The following is a 17,056-nucleotide window of genomic DNA, read 5'->3' on the forward strand; positions in this document are numbered from 1 at the left end:
TGTTCTGGACATTTGATGTTTTGATTATTATCTGTAGTTCTTTTCTAGTCCTGTGTATTTGATGTTTTACATGACTGTCCTAGGAAATAAGGTAAGTATATTCTAAGTTGAAATCAGTGTTTTTAATGGTTTCACTATATCGTATCCACAGACAGAAGTGCCTTGATGGTGAGCAATGAACAGAATTGCTGTAAGCACAAAAAAGGATTTAAGTCAAAATATATATGAACTCTAAATAGGTAATGTATCAATTTAATCATTTCAAACATATATTTCAAGAAACAATTCAAAATTCTTTTTTCTTCACTTAAAAAACAATCTTTAAAAAAAAAAAAAAAAAAGCTTGTCAAGGCCAAATGATGTATCCTTACACATTTAATACCCCTGCTTTTCAAACACAAAATAACAAAACCAGATTCACCTCACTAGAAGTACGCTTTTGTGAAAATGATGTAAAAGGAATATTTTTCGATCTAGTCACTTTGCTTGAGATACTTTATATCAAGTCAACACACTTGAAATAAAAGTATACAATTGTTTTTATCCCTAAGCTCAACTGAAATGAATTTGGAATTTTAGGTCATGGTTTTATTTTCAAATTATGAGCACATGAGCAATAGGTCAATATGAAGGGCGATCCTTGATCAAGTATTCATTGTGGTCACACTGGTTTGGAAAACAGGAAAGCAGTGTTCCCTCCCATTATGCACAAGCTTTCTGGAGTCAGGGACATTCTGAGGACTTTATTTCTCCAGGTATGGAGAAGGCACAAGCAGGCTGCCCATCTTCTGATTGGCCTTTACCAAATCAACACATCACATTTGCTCTTGCTGTGCACTGCTGTGAATTAGTAGGTCATCAATATTCATGCAGCAGACATTCCTGGGAGGGGTTGTTTGCCCTGCTTTTATTTAGGAAAAAGAAGCCCAGTGCAGAAAATCTAGGGGGGAAAAAAGAGTTTTTAAATTGCTTAGGAGAGAACATAATCTAGAAATTTCTGCCTTTTATGATCCAGCTCCTTCTAGTGGGTAGAAGAGCAATAGAGACAGTGATGCAAGAGTCTGGAGGCCACTGAGACATTAGACCCTGTCTGTTCCCCTGGTGAGAATTTTATCACGACAGAAAAGTAATAAATAAGGTCTTTCTCCCATATAATTAGGACTCTCTTTTCAGAAATCAAGAAGAAATTGACATCAATGTGTCATTTTCTTCCAGACTTAGCACCCACTGCTGACTCTGGCTCTCCCCAGTCTTTATGAGGCAGTAAAACATGCTGGTGCCCAATTCCAGCTCAGTCTCCACACCTACTAATAGACAGAGCAATAGTGTGTGTGTATATATATTTCTTTGTAGTACAAGGTTTCTCTATTTTAGTATTTTGACTTTAAATCTGTTATCTGCCTTGTCCATTTTGAATATAACTTGTTTTATTACTTATGAGAATGCTATATTAGGAGAGGATTTGTAGACTATTGCTATAATTTTAAATTATTTCACACTAACTCTCCATTTTATTCCCAGTTGAGTTGGGTATTGCTGTAAAACAAACTCTCTCAAACTTATACCCCACAATTTATTATTTCTCACAGTACTAATGGGGCAATAGTCCCACCTGAGCTCGCTCAAGTGGATTCAGTCAAGGGAAAGCATGATTCTAGGTAGCCTCATTCATATGCTCAGATCTAGGTCACCATAAGTTCTTGTCTAGACCTTCTTTCATAGTGGTTTTAGGCTTCTGTGAGGGGAAGAATGGGAGTCCCAAGACCATTCACAATCTTGGATAGAAATCACATGCTACCTCTTACCTAATCCTGTTCAGTAGAGCTTGTCGGCAGGCCATCCAGATTTAGAGGCAAGGATATGAGCTGCTTATTCTACTGGAAAGGATGAGCTACAAAGTACTTGTAGCCAACTTCACGTCAATATATTTTCACTGGCAATACTGGGAATGAAGAGAATTGGTTATTACATCTCTGACAGATGAGTGAGCTGAGGTATAATGTGCCATTAGACAATGTTCTAGTCAGGTGTCATCTGTGTGTTCCCTGGAGTTGTTAAAAAAAAAAAAAAAAAAAAAAAAAAAAAAAACCTCACAATCTCAGATCCCACCCTCAGTCTACCAAGTTAATCTAGGCATGCTTCCTAAATGCTAGAAAAATTATACTATTAACATTCTTCTATGGTTATACATATGCTAGACCTGGGAGAAGGTCCCAGGAATCCTTGGTAATACACTTTCAAGGTGGCTTATATGAAGAACATTAGGCAAATGGATTAGAATTGAGTCAGACACCTCGTTCATTGGCCATTGGTGCCACTCTGTAACTTGGTGACCATGGATAGATTACTTTTTCTTTTTAACTGCAGTTTTTCTTAGTAGGAAAAGAGTCTGCCTGGCCTATTCCAGAGGCCTGTTGTGAATATCAGAGAAAAGAGTGGAGGTCAGGGGAAAGCAGGACATAGAACAGCAGTGAATGGGGTAGTGTTGTCCAAGATGACAAAGTTGACTAGTGATAGGATATGCTCGCACAGCTGGATTTGGGGCTTTAGCTTCGCAAAGACAAACATTATTTGGGCTGGCAGCTTTTCAGCCTTTTCCAGAGTTTCTGTGCAAGCTGCAATTCTTGTTGAAAGGAGCATGCAAAGAGCAGCAAGTGCTCTCTAAGAAACAGAGCCTCCTCTCTCCTCTCCAGCCCTCTGTCCCTAAGCAAGCTTTTACAGTGCCTTCCCAGCAGGGCATGGCCATCTCCCTTCCTTTCCATAGGAAAGGATTAGTGGTTGAGTGGGAAGTGTTGGGGACGAGCAAGTGTTCCTGGGAAGTGGGAGGTGGAGTGACAATCCTGGCCTAGATTGTGTTTCTCAAGTTTGACGCATGTCAGTGAAATGGCACGTACAGCCTGCTGAAGCTTTTGGAGAGGCAGAAATCTGAGAGCTGGTGGGTGAGAGATTGTGATCCCTCCCTCATTATTCACCTCCTCCAACCTGTATTTTTAATTCACCCACTCTTAATCCTCATCTCTCCAAGCAAATTTTTAAAACTCAAGAAGCCAGTTCTGTCTTCTTGGCTGCCTCAGCCTTCCTCAAGTTCAGGCTGGTAGAGAAAGGAAGAAAATTCTAAATAATCTCGGTTTTTTCCTCCTTCACCACAAACCCAATTTTTTTTCCAACTAAGCTGACAGGTTAAAAAGAGATGCACCCAGATTTTAAAAGGAAAAAGAAGACTCACCCTACAGCATGAAGTAGCCTTGTCCCCCCAGAGTTTGTCCCCCACCCCCACCCCACCCCATCCCCTGTTGACAGTTACTTACTCTGCCTTCCTTGTTCTCCTCTATAAAATGAAAAGATAACTTTAACTCAGAATGCTAGTGAGGACTCCATGTACTAACACAGCAAAGCCCTTAGAACAGTGCTCATCACACCCCACTGTGTCCTCTTTCACCACAATAGATTTCCATAGCAACTGCCTACCTGGCCTCCTGCCTTGGACCTCTCCTCAGAGCTAATTCATCTTCCAAAGATTCACCTCTCTTATCTCCACTAACCTCCTTCTCTCATCTTAAAGAGCAGGTGGCCTTTTTTTTTTTTTTGCAAACTCCTAACAACTGTGCATTTCAGACATTACTGTCATCTGTCTGTGCTTTTTACCCAATCACCTCTTCCAATGCTAACATCTGTGGCTGGGTAATTCCTTTCTGTGGGTGCAGAGCTGTGCATTGTAGCAGAGATGAGAAGCACAAATATCTCCAGATATTGCCTGATATCTTCTAAGGGATTAAAGTGGATGCCCAGCTTGAGTGGCACTTTTCTGCAAAGCTCTTTCTTGCTTGTCATGCTCGCCTCACTATGTGCCAAATGTGTTTAGAACAATGTCATGTTGCTCCTTTTTTCTCCAAGTACATCAATTCTTTATTTGGTAAAATAAGTGTAACATGAAACTTGCCACTCTAAATGCTCAGAGTGTGAAGTACATATTGATGAGAATTTATCACTCCCGAAGTATTTTCTTGTTCCCAAACTGAAGTCCATACTCACTAAACAGTAATTCCCATGTCTATCTCCCACCACCATTAAACCTTCTGTCCCTATGAACTGACTACTCTAGGTACCTTAGGACCCAGATATAGCTGTCTCTTGTGAGACTATGCCCGGGGCCTAGCAAACACAGAAGTGGATGCTCACAGTCAGCTATTGGATGGATCACAGGGCCCCCAATGGAGGAGCTAGAGAAAGTACCCAAGGAGCTAAAGGGAACTGCAACCCTATAGGTGGAACAACAATATGAACTAACCAGTACCCCGGAGCTCTTGTCTCTAGCTGCATATGTATCAGAAGATGGCCTAGTCGGCCATCAGTGGAAAGAGATGCCCATTGGTCGTGCAAACTTTATATGCCTCAGTACAGGGGAATGCCAGGGCCAAAAAGGGGGAGTGGGTGGGTAGGGGAGTAGGGGTGGGTGGGTATGGGGGACTTTTGGGATAGCATTGGAAATGTAAATGAGGAAAATACCTAATAAAAATTTTTTTAAAAAAAGAAAGAAGAATCGTAGAATCTTTGATCTTTTGTGTCTAGCTCATTTCTATTCATGCCTGCATGTGGCGTGCATCCAAATCCTATTTTTTAAGGCTGAATAGTATTCCACAGTGTGTATGTGTGCACATTTTTTTTCATATGTTGTTTACTATTAGTCTGTCTATGAAGACTTGACTGATTTCCAACTTTTGATTACAGCAAATAACACTGAGATGAACCCATATATAAGTATGTTTGTGTCCTTGCTTTCTATTCTTTTGGGCACAAACATAGAAATGGAATTGTTGGCTCACATGGTGATTTTTTTTAAAGGATCTAACATGCTGTTTTCAACAGCATATGAACTATTTTACATTCCCCCTAACAATGCACAGGATTCCAATTTCCTTACAGCCAAACCAACACTTGCTATTGTCTACCTTGGGATTTTGTTGTTGTTTTAAAATTGTCACTTTAATGAGTGTTCCATCATTCTGGGTACTGATTGGCCATTTGAACATCTTCTGTGAAGAAATGCCTAGTAAATTCTTTGCACATTTTAAATCAAGTCAGCTGCTACCATTAAATTGTAAGAAGTCTTTATTAATATTAATGAGATTGTCAGGTCTGTGTGTGTGTGAGTGTGTGTGTGTGTGTGTGTGTGTGTGTGTGTGTGTGTGTGCTGTAAACATGTCCTTCCTTCCACGGATGGCCTCTTTGCTGGTGGTAGTCCTTGATGCACAGAAATTAAACAAATATAATTGTTTAACTTTTTAAAAATGGCAACATAAAGGCTTTGAGAGAATGGTCCAAAACAAATAAACATTTGGTACATAACGTAGTACTTCATGAAGAAAATGTGTACCAGGTTTCTGCTGTGGCAAATTACAGCAAACTTGCTGGCTAAAACAATACAAATGCATTATCTTTCAACTCTACATGTCGGAGTTCTGCCATGAACCTTACAGGTCTATAGCTGAGGTGTCAATGGGACAGCACTCATTCTAGAGGGTGGAGAAGAATATTCCTTTGCCTTTTCTGGTTCCCAGAAATCAGCTACATTTCTTACCTCATGACCCTTCCTACAGTCATCTTCAGAGCCAACAGTCCTGGGCCATTCTCAAAGGCTCTACCAGCCCCCACATCTCCTCATCTTACAGGGAAAGCCCTTTCTGGAACTTGCCTGGTTGGCTGTACTCATCCAAATAATCCAAAATAATCTACCCATCCCAAGTTACTTAGCTTGTATCTTCATGACTGCTACAACATTCCTTTTGCCATGTAAGGTGCTATGTTCACATGTTACAAAGAGCAGAACATGGACCTCTTAGAGGCCCATTATTCTGCATGTATGAAAAAAAAAGTTGAAAAGTTAACTTGGAGGTGATATTGTTGCATGCCTTTCTGAACACATTTTCTCCTTCCCTTCTCAGATGAGCAGCATGGTAACTGCATCCCCTGGACTTTTGGATGCTAACTGAATCTCTATAGACTCTCAGGACCATCTGCTTTACTGACCAAGATATTTCATGAATTCACACTCTCTTTTCTGGTTTAGAATAATCAATATCAGAAACAGATGGGGTGAAATCCTTCAAAGTTTGTTATAACTTTAGTAAAAGAAGTTAGAGAAATCTAGAAAACACAAAATGCTACCCTCAAATTAATATATGTGTATGTGTGTGTGTTTATAGCTAGTATGCTAATTGTTTATATTCTTATATAATATATAATAAAACTGAGCCATGGGATTTCCCTTTAAATCCCAACACTCTGGAAATACCTGGCATTATAAAACAGAGACCTGGTTATCCAGTATATTTGAGAAGATATTTTTTTCTGGACACATTACACAAAGGTCATCTCACTCCAACCCCAATCCATATTCCCAGTGCTAAGAAGAAACTCCTGCTCTCTGGGTTCAATGGCAATGCCCATGGGAGCTGGGCGAGAAGGGGCTTTAAAGGAAGAGATATTACAACCTCAGCAGTACCTCAGTGATCTCATAAACAATGTAGAACATGGGACGTCATCCCGTATACACTTCTCAATACATTCTAATTCACTGCCAATGTATGCACTGGCCAACAAAAACATAGACTACCTTTCTGCCTCAAGTGTGTACCTGAAATATTCTGGTCAGTCTCCACACACAAGGAGTATCAGTGTATCAAGGTCTCCATGTTAGCTTATATTATTCATCACCTATATCCACACTGGCAAGGTCTCCCATGAACTGTTCATTTAAGTTCAATTATCTTCCTGCAAACCAGTACTCATAAAGATGCTTTCTGATAGTCATACAAATCGCTTATATCTAAAATAGCTCCCCACTGTGGCTAAGAGACCTGTGAAAGTAAATCTGCCTAAATAGAACCCATTATTTTTAAGCATCTCATTTGACTATCAAAATATATTTGACTAATAGTCATCTCAGAAGTACAGATTAGAAACCAAGTCTGAGGGCACAGGTTAATAAATGATTTATTGCTATTACAATACGTATGAAATGATCTTATTGTGTCTCTAGACTTTAGAAGTCACCCTGTATAACCTCATACACAAAGATAAAATTCATCACATAGAAAGAATTCTCTGAGATTTTTTTTTTGTTAAGAGCCCACAATTTGCTTGTTCTCATGCAAAAATGTACTATTGAAGCAATGACAAACAATATCTAAGCCTCTCTAGTGGAGATAATACTATACCATTGCCCTGTCATTCATTTTAAGGACTTTTTATTGTATAATAGGAAAGATCTGATAGAAATGATGTGGTTCTGTAGAAATGTATAGTTCAGTAAAATCACACACATTTCTACAGATCATCTGTTTCTTTTAGACAATCAAATGCAAATGAGTATTGGGAAGAAATGTATTGGTATTTTTTTTTCCAAGATCTTCCTTTTGTAGAATAAAGGAAATGCCATCTTCTGTAAAGGCAACAAAGTGAGGGCTTATTGCACAAGTCTGCAAGTTGGAGTTAAAGTAGCACTTTCGCACAATGTTAACAACAGCCAATAAACAACACATTCTCCCGGGGCAAGTTGGGCTTTCCAGGCTCCCGTCCAGCTCCTTCCATTTAAGAAGCCGAACCTCTAAGAATAACAATTTGTCTACCGTCCCTTGAAATCCAGCACACTACGAGCAGACTCTTTTCCACGATCTAAGATTCTGTTCTCTTATTTACCTAACAAACTCCTAGCTATCAACTACATCCCAGCGGAAATTGCATCTCTTACCAGTTTCACTGACCTTGCTCAACCATTTCCCTGACTGTGGCTGTAGAATCATTAACTTTGCATTTGTGTGTCCACACACTTATGCTATGCATGCTTCTATCACAGAAGTGCATGTACACACACACACACACACACACAGAGTTACCCCCTCTGTAGACTCCCTCTTCCTTGTTTTCCCAGCAGGCAGAGTTAGTACATTCTGTGATATGATTCAGTGAGCAGTCTTGAAAGGAAGAAATATATAAGTGCTGAACTTTCTTTGCCCTGAGCTGATATCCATTCCCAGAGAATAGAGAACTAGCTTCACAAGGCCAAGAATGAGCCTAATGGCACTCGATATCAATTATGCTCAATCTTCAATTTTAGAAATAGCCCCAGATTTAGGCTTTCTTTCAACCAATGGCAGTTAAACAAAGATATTAAAGAAATTTTATTGCAGCAATTGCTCAAGTTAAAACGGGTTTGAGAACAAATCCAATTGAAATACTTGCCATTTCCTTCTATTTACCTATAAGATGTTTAAAATGGAACTCTTTTGGGGCAAAATTATGAAAGTCTCATCTTCAATTGTGAATTATGAGGAAGTCTTTTCTACAGCTTTTCAAACATTGTACTCTAGTTGGTTATTCAAAAGTTCAAATTACCACAGATTCTTCCTCCGCCATAGATTGCTAACTTGTTCACACACGAACCTATCCTCTGAGAAGAAGCCTGGCTCCAGTAGATTCACTGTGGCCATTTGCAAACCAGCACAGCTGGAGAAAATCCCCTAAGTCTGTCCTCCATATAACCCTGTGCTTGCACAGTGGTGGGCAGCAAGGAGGGGGAGCCAAGTGATGAAAATGTCAATAACTCTTCCAATTGCAAAATCATAATCTTTACAATAATAATACCCAGTTAGTGGAGCTTTGAGAAAACTAATATTTCCATAATATTTTTGTGAGCTTTAGTCAAATAGTAAAACTAGTATGGAAAATCAACCTATGAAAATATATAAATATTCAAGGCCCTTGTCAGTGGCCAGAGTCCTTCTATGTCATTCTGAAAAGCCCTCCCATAAAGGCCTAAGTGATGTTGCTTCTACATGATTCTGTTGAGTCCTTGCCTTGCTAACACATAAATTTCTTGGCACCATTTGCTCTCACAAACTAAGCTCATCCTACATTTACCAAACAAAACAAAACTTGAAGCCATGCCTGTTGCTTTTGCAGCTGGCATGAAGTTTTTCTTCCTTGTGCTTTTCGGTTTGTGGTATATTTAGTCATTGCTTGAATGTCTTTGTCAAAGCTTGACATTCTGTGTGATATCTTTTCTAGCCGAAAACACAAATCTAGGCTTGATTTGAGAATTAATCAGATTGAGGTGTAATCAGATTGAACTGATAATGAACAGCAGAAAAAAATGAAGTGACCTTGGACATTGGTCAGCTTTTTTTTTTTAAGTCAAATAACCTTCCAACTAAGGAAACCTTAAATGTGTGAAAGTAAAGGCTTAAAGGAATAAGCAAAGACCTCTGATGGTGTCTAGAGACCTTATAAACCATTTATGTCCCACCCTACCCCCTGCCCTGCTGCTTAGCCTCTCTCCCAAATCCAGTATGAAAAACAGCAGCTGGTTGCTGAACTACATGTTCTCAATTGGGAATGAAGGCATCTGGCTTTGAAGTCTCTTTGAACATGAGGAACTTCCATCTCAAGAGATTTTTTTTTTACAAACACCAAGACTGAACCCCTTCAAGTATATGTCATTTTAATTCCATTATTTTTGATCTTAAGAAGTAACTCTATCTAGTGTTTGCCTCTTTGCAAAGTCAGTCTCCTTTTCAGATAACAGAAGAAAGAGCAAAGGGTAGGGCAAAGACTTGTGTGGCCAAAAGTCTTCATGGAAGTCTGGATGTCATTTTTATGACTTTACTGAGCAGCAGTGTTCTCAAGAAATCAATGGAAGTTGAGATACTTGATGTTTGCATTCGCCAGAATAAAATCAAGTAGACAGGGCATGATAGAAACACATTAGTTCTGTCTACAAAATGGTCATGGAGTTGAAAAGAGATTTGCCCAAAGATGGGTGAGCACTACAAGAACTATCGTTTCTCCTACTGTGGGCAATCATGTGTCCCTGAAGAGACAAGAGAGCTGTCATTATCTCTCTTTTACTTCTTGGGAAGGAGGACTTCGTGGGGACCTCAAAATCTGTTTACTAAATATATCCCTAAAATATGTCTGCTGTCAGATTGTCAAGTGTCACTGGTCATTCAAGGGTTCTATCACCCACAGACAGGCATCCACCCTAAATCATCTTCCCTCTTCTCTATATGTATTTTGGAATCGTATTTATTCCTGATCTGTTGGAGTACCTGGTGCTGTCTGAGAAGTGTAGATTCCCTAAAAGCTACTCACACCCCTTTCTCTCTGTCTCCTCTCTCTGTCTCTCTCTGAAACAAACTTTCTGATCATCATGCCACTAATCTACTAAAAATAACTCCATTTTCTCCTGTCTGAATCAAATTCTGGTACCCTTGATATCCTGCTATCAGTCATAAGTTTCCAAACTCTCTCTATTATCCAAACATGGGTGAGAACTACAAGAACCATTGCTGGGAGTCCTCTGACTTCATTCCTTGCTTCTGTCCACTTGCTAAACCAATTTAAAAATGGGGAATGGAACTAAAGAGTTCACAAAGGATGAAATACAAATGGTTGCACCAACCCCAGCTCTGGGTGTCGTATTCTTAAATACACAGCTCTCTGTTTTCTTAAAGTGGTTGACACGATTTGATTTAATAATGACAGAATAACATTTCTCAACTTTTCCTACAAACAATAAAAATGTGAATGTCTCCTAAAGAATAGACACAAAATATCGAATTTTTATCCTAAAATAGTATCTAAAGTTTGCACTCTTTACTGCATAGGAAGGAGTTACAGAGACAAAATTTGGAAGTGTGACGAAAGGATGGACCATCTAGAGACGGCCATATCCGGGGATCCATCCCATAATCAGCTTCCAAACGCTGACACCATTGTATACACTAGCAAGATTTTGCTGAAAGGACCCTGATATAGCTGTCTCTTGTGAGGCTATGCCGGGGCCTAGCAAACACAGAAGTGGATGCTCACAGTCAGCTATTAGATGGATCACAGGGCCCCCAATGGAGAAGCTACAGAAAGTACCCAAGGAGCTAAAGGGATCTGCAACCCTATAGGTGGAACAACAATATGAACTAACCAGTACCCCCCAGAGCTCGTGTCTCTAGCTGCATATGTATCAGAAGATGGCCTAGTTGGCCATCAGTGGAAAGAGAGGCCCCTTGGTCTTGCAAGCTTTATATGCCTCAGTACAGGGGAACGCCAGGGCCAAGAAGTGGGAGTGGGTGGGTGGGGGAGTGGGTGGGGGAGCATGTGTGGGACTTTTGGGATAGCATTGTAAATGTAAATGAAATAAATACCCAATTTTTAAAATAAAAGAAGGAGACAGCAGATGCTGGCTAGGATGTGGAGAAAGGGGAACACTCCTCCATTGTTGGTGGGATTGCAAGCTGTACAACCACTCTGGAAATCAGTCTGGCGGTTCCTCAGAAAATTGGTCATAGTACTACTGGAGGATCCCGCAATACCTCTCCTGGGCATATATCCAGAAGATGTCCCAACCGGTAAGAAGGACACATGCTCCACTATGTTCATAGCAGCCTTGTTTATAATAGCCAGAAGCTGGAAAGAACCCAGATGCCCCTCAACAGAGGCATGGATACAGAAAATGTGGTACATTTACACAATGGAATACTACTCAGCTATTTTAAAAAATGAATTTATGAAATTCCTAGGCAAATGGATGGACCTGGAGGGTATCATCCTGAGTGAGGTAACCCAATCACAAAGGAACTCGCACAATATGTACTCACTGATAAGTGGATATTGGCCCAGAAACTTAGGATACCCAAGATATAAGATACAACTTGCCAAACGCATGAAATTCAAGAAGAACGAAGACCAAGGTGTGGACACTTTACCCTTTCTTAGAAATGGGAACAAAACACCCATGGAAGGAGTTACAGAGACAAAATTTGGAGCTGTGACGAAAGGATGGACCATCTAGTGATTGCCATATGCAGGGATCCATCCCATAATCAGCTTCCAAATGATGACACCATTGCATACACTAGCAAGATTTTGCTGAAAGGACCCAGATATAGCTCTCTCTTGTGAGACTATGCCAGGGCCTAGCAAACACAGAAGTGGATGATCACAGTCAGCTATTGGATGGGTCACACGGCCCCCAATGGAGGAGCTAGAGAAATTACCCAAGGAGCTAATGGGAACTGCAACCCTATAGGTGGAACAACAATATGAACTAACCAGTACCCCGGAGCTCTTGTCTCTAGCTGCATATGTATCAAAAGATGGCCTAGTCGGCCATCACTGCAAAGAGAGGCCCATTGGACTTGCAAACTTTATATGCCCCAGTACAGGGGAACGCCAGGGCCAAAAAGGGGGAGTGGGTGGGTAGGGGATTGGGGGTGTGGGTATGGGGGACCTTTGGGATAGCATTGAAAATGTAAACGAGGAAAATACCTAATTAAAAAAAATAATAAAGTAAGAGTCAACAGGAAAAAAAATAAAAGAAGGAAAAAAATAAAAAATTAAAAAATTTAAAAAAATTTTAAAAAAAGAATGAAATTAATAACTCAAACCAGTGACTCCTCCAGCATAAATCCACAGATTTGATAAAACTTCACTTGCAAGTGGCCTATTTAAGGTCCTACATATATTTTTCAACATTAAATAAATGACTTCCTTATAAATCATGTTAATAAATACCCTTACTGATACACACACACACACAAATCCCTCTTCTTTTATTTTTATTAGTCTACTAAAAGTCCTGCATCTATTTCGTTTATCACAAATTCTCTTTAAGCCCCAACTTCCTGTCCCCACAGCACAATGCATTTGCCTCCTAAGCACACACTTTCACATACCTGAGTCCTAAGGCTCTGCTGAAAAATGGGGCCATTTTCAGGGCTTGCAGAAGCAAGTAGGGTTTCTGGATCGCACTGAAAATTGAAGGCTTTTACATTCTTTATTTCACTTTCTGAAGAGGAATTAACAGAATTGGAGATTTTAATTTGAATCTTAGAATTAGAATAAATATACCCAAGTGTCTGAAGAATTCTTCCCTGAATGAAGACATATGTGTCAGTATACAAATACAGCAGGTATTGGGGGCTCTCAGAGATCTCTTACCTCTACTGTATCTTCCTGACTACACTAAGAAAACTAAGATTTCTAGAACTAAATGTTGGCCAGATGAATTACCTCCAAACTGAAACAAGAAGATAGACAAGTTTCCACTAGACTTAAAAAGTACCCAGTTGGAGGGGGGAGGGAGGACTGTCATGTTGTTACTTTTTTCTAATTTAAAATAATGAGCCCCAAAATCAATAGTATGTGCCAGTGAACATTTGTCCTCATTCTTAGAGGTCTCCAGGTCACCTGTGATTTGGTTCCATAAACTTCATGCGGCCTTGTTTACAGCTGCAGTTCTGAATGGAGATGACATGTTGTTGCAGATAGGCCTGCCCTGGCTTGGACCTTCATGGGAACCAAAAGAGCAAGCTCATCTCCTAAAGCATCTATCAAGATTCTGCTATGTCTCCTAACATTCTGTTGGCCAAAATAAGTCACATAACAGAGCCTTAAAATCAAAGGGGCAGAAAACTATTCTTCACTCACCTGGAGGCCACACCAAAGATGTGAAAGGGTAGTGTAGGGTGTAGAACAGTGGGACAGTTCATCTACTGCAGGTCAGAGGACTTCTGACCACAGCCACCAAGACCAGTGGATTTGCTAGGGAAAAAAAAAAAGACAAGCTTTGAGGTAATTTCTCAAAGTTGAGGAGGATATCTTGTTGGCATAAAGTGAGAGCTTTTGATAATAATTTATTGAATAAAGGACACTGAAGGAAAAGCCCAGGACTGCTTCCTAAAGCACCAGGTGCATTAAGACTCATGTAAAAATAAGTTTGCTATAGGCTGGTTTTATAAGTGATAATTGATTGCAAATGATATTGACAGTTATTGAACATAATTATTCACCACAGGAACCATCCTTAATCAATTAATCAGGGCACAATTCAACTTCGCTTTTTGCACATAGCAACAACTTTTTTTTTTTTTGCTTTTTCCCCCTCTTACCTACTTTGTTTGCTGTTGTTGAAACATTTTAACAAATTAATTAGATGTTAATTCTTAGCAATAAACGAAACCCTTAAGGTGTTCAAAATGTAAACGCTACAACAAAACCTGTTTATTCCCAAAGACATTCCTCATACACTGAATAAGCCTAGCTCTTCCCAAGGGGCTGCCTGTGAGGGACAGTCCCCCCATCTCCTCACTGGCATCAGCAGGGGTGACTTCTCTGAGGACATATTCTCTGAGGTCTAGTTCTGTTTTGCATCCATTTTAATCAAATACTTAAACACATAGAAACCTGGCTTTTTCATTTAAAACTAACAAATCTGTAAGTTTGAAATAATATGTTGGAGCTTGAATAATCATACCCAGGTCTATAGCATTAGCACCAAGAAACACCCCATCTCCTATGATTCTGGAATTTAAGTAAGCTTGGGCCTGCTAGTACTCGGATAGGAGTAAAGCATTTCCCAAACTGTGTTGCTTGAGCATATTAAGAACACTAAAAACTTAAGTAATCTCCTTCCCCAAGGAGAGAAACAGAAAGTAGAACCTTCGCTGTAAAGCAAGTCATAAAACTCAGAGAGGTGTAGGTTCCCCTAATCCCAAAATAGTACTGTCACACACCTGAGACAGACCACAGGACAGGGAGGTAGAGAAAAGCTTAGTCCTTCACCATTACATCAACTGTAGTCTGGATGCACTGCTCAACCGCCATTCATTCTTAATTGAACCTAAGTATAAAAATAGTTTTTCATGAGTATTTGGAGGTCTTCCTTTCTGGAGGCTTTCATCTCTCCTAAAACTTTCATTATATGGGTTTATGATTTTTCTCTTGTAAACCTGACTTTAGCTGTGGAAATTTTGGCTGGTACCCTTGTGATAAGTAAAGAAAGGTGTCATGCCTTGTCCACCCCACACAGGCAGCATTGTTAGTGCAGACCCAAACTCCTTAACAGGCTGGATGGTGCACTTAAATGACACAACAACAGAAAGAAAAGCAACCACATTCTCTAGGGTGGTGTACAACAAAACCCCATTAGGATGGAGATCATAAAGAGAGTCGTTGCGATGAAAGCATCCAGCCTTGCCAGTTAATAGTGAACTGCCCAAATCACCAATGAAATGAGTGCACTTCAGCACTCCAGGGAAATATATTTAGTTATCAGTGTTACTACTTACAAAAGGAGTTAAAACACAGAACTGTGTGGACCATGGGATATTAACAAGCTAGAGAAGCATTTCACACCAGGTCATGTGAGGAGGAGAGGAAAAGCAGTATAGGGCAAGAGAGAAAGGAAGAGAGATGTAGACACGGTTTCTGAATGTTAATAATGTTGGCCTGAAGGAAAGAAATGAAGATCCATTTGGAGCAGAAATGTCAAGAACTCCAGGAAGACAGCATTCAGCTCAGCACAAATGGTGGTGCCGCTCTAGCCAACCCCTTGTCTCCTGGAGGCAGCCTTCACACAATTGATCTGTGACCCAAGGTCCATTCTGGCCCCTGTGTCCTCATATGCTGTACAGGAAGAACAGATGTGTCAAATTTGTTATGATACAGAATTTTTAAAGTTCTTTCCTCTATTGAAAAAAATCAAGTACATCTTTGCAAAATAAAAATAGAATTTTATTATAGCAGTACAAACATTTTATGCCATTCTTTATAGTTTCAAAACTATGAATATCCAATCAAACTTCATAATTGCTTTCCTAAGAGCCTAATTAAACTATAAATATTATTAAATATATCCACTTACAATAAGGAATGGAAACATCTGGATGAAAAATGGAAAATTTAGACAAGCAGCTGGGTATTTTACCTACACAATGCTAGACACCGAGATATTCAAAAGCATCAAATGGCTGATAGGCCCTTTTGCATTTCATCTGGATTATATGACTCCATCTTTTTTCTTCTGTTCAAAATTTCAGCTTCTCTATTTTTAATGGGAGTGTTTCCTACCCTCCTCCTCCTGAATAGCTTTAACTGACTACAGATAGAGAACACCACTTCTCTTTCCTGCCAGCTCCGCTCCCCTGAGCTCATCCTCTGTGCTCTGGAATTCTAAGAGACTGTGAGAAAAGCAGGAAGAATCTGGATATAGGGTCTTAGAATCCAGCTCCGAATTTCCCCTCAATAACTTGTGGTAACTGCTAGAAACTCCAAGCTCAGTGCTCCAGTGGGTCTGCAGACAGTCCCATGCGATCAGCTCCTTGCAGGACCCTCCCTCCCCAATTTCTTCTCCCTTCCCACACCCTGGAACAACCTCAACTCAGTGTCGTCTTGACCTGCTCGCAGGGCACCACCTCTCTTGACTTGCCTGATGCCCCTTTGTTCCTGGCACTTATAGTTAAAATAATAATGATAAAACTACTAATTCCAACTTAGTAGGTACTTATTTGCACTCACGTGTTGCTTGAAGTGGTGATCCGGAAGTAACTTATCTCATCTTCTCACCAACCCCGGAAGCAGGTACTCCCTTGCCGGTAAGAAAATCAGGGTAAGTAATGCCCACATTCTCACAGACAGAGCACAGGAGAACCCAATACCGAGTAAGCATTTCTAATTTGTGAGCTTCTCTCTCAACTGCTATGTGCATGTCCTATGCAGTCAGTGTATTCTAACTTCCAAGACTGTAATTCTACCTCTTTCTAGACGCCCACGCTTGTGTACTTGGTCCAGGGAAGATGACTTTTTTCTCCTTGAGAAATTCTAACATGTGCATCCCTACAATAGAATCACTGGTCCGTGGCTGATTTTCATTCCTCTCTCAGTAGGATCTAACTCCGACAGGTGGGCTTCTACAAGCTAAGTGGTTTTTAACCTGTTTGGTCAAGGTTAATCCACAGGAATGAAATATTTCAAATATCCATTTATTTATTCTCTGTGGGGGTAGTGTTTAATTATTTTGTTTAAAAGCCCAATTGTGATTCACTGCACATCATTAATGAGAAAATAGGTATAAAATTGGAAAGTAAACATTTACATCCAAAAATGATGAACCTTTTGCTCATTCTGCGTCTAGGTGATCATGGCTCATTTTTTGAGGCTTGGGATTACACTCTAAGTTATATTGTAACTCTCCCGGGGACTAGGGGTTTCCTAAATGTTTGTC

General features: G+C 40.0%; 1 long non-coding RNA gene across 1 annotated transcript in view; it reads right to left on the bottom strand.

Annotated features, from left to right (window-relative positions):
* The window catches only part of Gm34745, a 30,200-nt gene extending 13,721 nt beyond the window's left edge, over window positions 1-16,479 (bottom strand). Inside the window, exons 1-5 of the long non-coding RNA XR_872744.3 lie at window positions 16,351-16,479; window positions 14,568-14,674; window positions 13,483-13,596; window positions 12,729-12,841; window positions 1,806-1,942 (exon numbers count right to left, since the gene is read on the bottom strand). This is a non-coding gene — a long non-coding RNA (predicted gene, 34745). The remainder of the gene's footprint in view (window positions 1-1,805; window positions 1,943-12,728; window positions 12,842-13,482; window positions 13,597-14,567; window positions 14,675-16,350) is intronic.
* Between the last annotated feature and the right edge of the window lie 577 nt (window positions 16,480-17,056).

The sequence above is a fragment of the Mus musculus genome, chromosome 12 (assembly GCF_000001635.26).
Source record: "Mus musculus strain C57BL/6J chromosome 12, GRCm38.p6 C57BL/6J".
Classification (NCBI taxonomy): domain Eukaryota; kingdom Metazoa; phylum Chordata; class Mammalia; order Rodentia; family Muridae; genus Mus; species Mus musculus.